Source organism: Aplysia californica, unplaced genomic scaffold (assembly GCF_000002075.1).
Source record: "Aplysia californica isolate F4 #8 unplaced genomic scaffold, AplCal3.0 scaffold01253, whole genome shotgun sequence".
NCBI classification, from domain to species: Eukaryota; Metazoa; Mollusca; class Gastropoda; order Aplysiida; family Aplysiidae; genus Aplysia; species Aplysia californica.
The window spans coordinates 78,391-83,128 of record NW_004798523.1 but is presented as its reverse complement, the minus strand read 5'-3'; positions in this window follow the sequence as shown (position 1 = coordinate 83,128).

Sequence of the window (4,738 nt, the reverse complement as noted above, 5' to 3'; positions counted from 1 at the left end):
CTACTACTACTACTACTACTACTACTACTACTACTACTACTACTACTACTACTGCTGCTACTGCTACTGCTACTGCTACTACAGTTAAATTTTATGTAGGTCTGTACACTCTCTGTAATGGATGTAATGTCCATGTATATTTTTTTGTCAGTGTCAAACTGTAGTAAACAATATCATGACTTTATTCTAGAAGATAGTTGTGGTCTTTGTAGCTGCAAACACCTTACGAAAGTTATTTGTTGTTCTCTACAATTTGACATTTACGAAAAAATATACATTTTATGAAAAGTGTTTGCTGTCCCCAAAACCACAACTTAGGTCTAAAATAAAGTCACTTGTCGTTTACTACAGCAGCATTTCCGAAAAAATATAAATTACATGAATTACCGAAAGTGTAACGACCGACATAAAGATTGATCTAAGTAATTTGGATGAAAAAAAGTGTTTGCAGCCCCAAAGACCACAACCGGTTTCTAAAATGAAGTCATTTATTTCTTGGTATATGTTGCCACTTACAAAAAAGTGTAACGACCAACATCAAAATGGCCCAAAGTAATTTGGATGAATAAGGTGTTTGAGGCTTCAAAGACAACAAGTAGGTTCTTCAATAAAGTCATTTATTGTTTGCTACATGTACAGTTTGACACTGACGGAATAATATAGATACATTACAGAGAGTGTAACGACCGACATAAAAATTACCTAAGTAGGATAATGGGTGAAAAAAGCTAACTTCAGCTACTAAGACCAAAATTAGGGTCTATAGCAAAGTTATTTGTTGTTAACTCCAACTTGAACTTACGAAAAAAAAGTAGATAACATCCATTGTTTTCAGTCGTTCGTCCCCTATTAGTTTTTCCATTCGCTTACTTATCTGACTCACCTAACATACGTTTTGATCTTCGGAGAACAGGCGAACGTCTCTGCAACAAACAGATACACTGTTCTCTTCCCTAAACGTACGTAAGTAAATTATTAAGAGGCAGGACCTCCGAATTTATCGTCCGACTCCAATAGAGCCGAGACAAATGGCTTGAGAGCCGAGTTCAAGAACGCTCAGTCTGCCATTCAAACCAGGGCCATCCGCTTTGCAGTCGAGCATGATACCAACTGAGCTAACGGGGCGCCCTTCCTGTTCCCAATATACTTGTGTTATCAAAGTTAAACACTCCCATCGACATAACGCAGAGAATGTTTTAAGTAAGGATGGCGCGGGCTCCTTTGATCCTGCGTGTCGTCAGCGCCATCCCTGGGCAAAGGGGAATACACCGTCCCGGCAGACAGAGGCAGAAGGTGTTCGAAGACGTCTCCGGCGAACACCCAGGAACTATTCGGAGACGCACTCCCGCACACAGATGCACTGCTTTGGGGGTCAAACTGCGTATTATTTGTTGCTGGTCACACATATAGCCACTAGAATATTCGCAAATCAATTATTTTCAAGAAAATTTCGAACTCAACAGCAAGATAAATGGGTTAAAACGTACCCCCCCCCCCTCCATTTTTAAACTTGGTCTAGAGGTACAAAGCATTTTGGTTGGTCTATTTCCGTCCCAGCCGTCTCCGAATAGATACTGCGGCAGACAGACGGAGATAACCGATTTTTCAAAAATCTCCCCACACTAGGATCGAGTTCACGTCTTCTGTGTACAGCAGTGCTGAGCCAAACACGAACACCACAGACGCAGTTTGTCTCAAGGCCCAATCGCCACCTTATACATGTAATTAAAAAGTTCTAACTGACATTTCTGGCCATTTTTAATTATCAAAACCAAGAGATCAGGGACCAAATGTTCTATCTGCTCTATCAAAATCGTAAGACTATTCGCAGTCGTTATCAAGATATTCAAAGAATTACATTCGAAAAGGCTTGGTTATGTTGTGAAACTTAAGAAATTTAACGTCAAATTAATTTCTCACAACTAGGTAATGAGCAAATAGAACTTTGTAATTCTAGGGTAGCGAAATGAAGTACCGTGAAGTTTTTAACAGCTATGGACATGGCTTGCATGTGTTGTTGTTAACGTGCAGACAGAGTGGAGTCACCTACCCCGTTGCTTTTCCCCCGTCTGGCCCTAATTTGGGGAGCGCAGGTTTAATTTACAAGAAAAGAGTCGCGAGCGACAGATTAGAGTCACCAGCCTCTCACTTCTCCTTTTTGAGGCGAGTGCCCTCCGAGCCCCCATAAAGGTTGGTGACTGGATTTTAACGCAGCACTAAAATTCCTTGCATCTTCAGTCACCAACCCCCCCTCGCTGTGTGTACTCACTTGCACACGATACAAAATGACGATATTTAAATATTAACCATACTTACTACGACGTTGGTATTTGTGAACCCAGTAACGGCGTCTGTTCAGCCTTCGTTTTCTCAACCAATATAAAACCATCCACTGAAATATTTCTTCCACCATCTTGTACAGAGTACAGACAAGAATAGGCCAGCCTTAACAATATTTCTATATTAAGAAAATATAATAACAATCACGAACACTGACTCAAAAGAGTGGAGATGTTACCCCTTCATAGGGGACGTCGGGGGAGGGGAGAGACTTTCACTCTGTCGTCGACTTTCCTCTTCCCTTTCTCTCCTCAAAAGGTGAGTGGAGAGGCTTGGGGTTACCTCCAGAAAGGTGACTCTCCTCTGTCTACACCTGTACATCCAGACGTCAGGGGAGGGGGGGGGGGGGGGGTAAAGACACACAGACGGAAACAAGAAAGCAAGAAAACAATACAGTAGCCTATAACACGGATAGCTCTAATTCTTCGGGACCGGCCTCGGTAGTTCGAGGGATCCGTAGTTCGAAGAGTGTCTTACAAAGATAAAGAAGAAAATAAAACGAGACCATAGGCACAGTTTGGCAGATGCGTGATTCGAGTCTTCTGTGTTCCACCTATCCGTGTTATAGTTATACTGTATATAGGAGATTTACATATACCTGGGGTGCCCTCCGATCACTCTCGCCTTCTCGTGGACTCACACCCCCCCCCCCCCCAACAAACAGACGCGACCTTTCAGGTCGATAAACTGCCCTCGTTTGTTTGACTAAAGAGAAGCACATCAACACAATGACAGCCATTTAGTGCTGGAAAAAAGTTAAACAGACAGAGTAGGAACAACATAGGGAATGTAAAGAAGTACCAGTGGCATCCACTAACCGTCCACGTAAACACCTCTAGATGTTCAGCCACTGAAACAACAACACAGACATATGTACAGACGAAACTGTCTATGATGGCAACCCATTGTCAAAGAGAAGAGTGGCCGTCTCTGGTAGGTGACCGTCTTACACAATTTCATCATAACGTAAAATATACGCAAGGGAAGAAACGGGAACTGGCTGTGTGTATAGGTGATTGTAATATAATATACAGGTGGCCATTAGAGTAGGTTTGACTGTATTATGTATTTTGAGTATGTGTGTTAAATATTTTATTCAAAAGCGCAGAGAGCTGGCTGTTTTTGGGTGGTTTAAAAAAAAACGATTTTTGGGGGGGTAAGCGTTTTGCGGCGCTTGCAACTGCATAAGGTCATGCTATGACTATACTATGAGCGCTAGGGACACATTAAATATTTTCAGTTCGGGGGGAATTAATTTTCAATGTCGCCCTGGTGGTGGCCGAAGCCTACTCTTATCGGTTTTGGACCACCAAGCCATCTTTAACGTGCGCAACTTGCACACGGGAGCTCCGAGAAGGCAAGGTGTTAGATATTACAGCCCTCATTAACTCAATTTAGATCTTGTAGGAGGCGGGCTTCCGATCCTACCTGTCAGGACCAACCCAGGCTGAGAGGGTTTCAACATCCCAGCAGAAAGACTGAGTCTCTCAACATAAATTTTTCTCTCCTCTTCAGAATCAAACTCAGGTCTCCTGCATGCAACAACGAAGTGACTTACTGCTTCGCCACTGACGCTCACAGAGGGGGAAGTAAAGAAGTAGGAATTACCAGCGATGCCCTTCACCAACTATCCGCAAACAAACTACATAAGAAGAATCACAGTACGAAAACGTATAATTTTCATGTATGTTTATTCAGCAAGTAAAACTTTAAAAACAATCAGTAAACGCATCATTCTAATTTGTTTCCATAAAAGCTGGTTGAACACAAGGTGGATAAATTGAAAATATCAAATAGTCCAGATACTTTGGACCTGTAAATCCATTCTCACTTGACTTTGACTTTGTGTAAATTTTGTATGTTACAGAGTGATAAAACAGTACCAACCATTTGGAATGCTCACAATAACAAATTCAGCAAACGACAACAACAGAATCGTAAAAATGACAAAAATACAAAAACATAATCCAAAAGGGGTAGAGTATTATGTGAACAACCTGACTGAGTATACTTCACATATTATCATTGTTCGTTTGTTTGGGTTAGTAGAAGTATTTCGACACAATAATCGTTATTTAGTGTTGGAAAAAAGTAAGACAGACAGATAGACTGAAACAACTGTGAGAAAGTAAAGAAATAGGGTCTGCCCATGGCCCCCTTCAACCCAATGCTTAGTTCTCATAACACAGTCAGTGATAACAGAAACATGGAAGGAAACAAATAGTGAAGTTCTCGCCTCGTAAGTTGTTTTAGTGTTAGTAGATGTTTTACGGCGCTCGCAACTGCATAAGGTCATATCATGAGCGCCAAGGCATGTATGTCAACAAAAAAGTCCTTACAGGGAATCAGACTTACTTTGCCCACCTCTCTCGCTTCAACAGCAAAAAGTCAGCTTCGA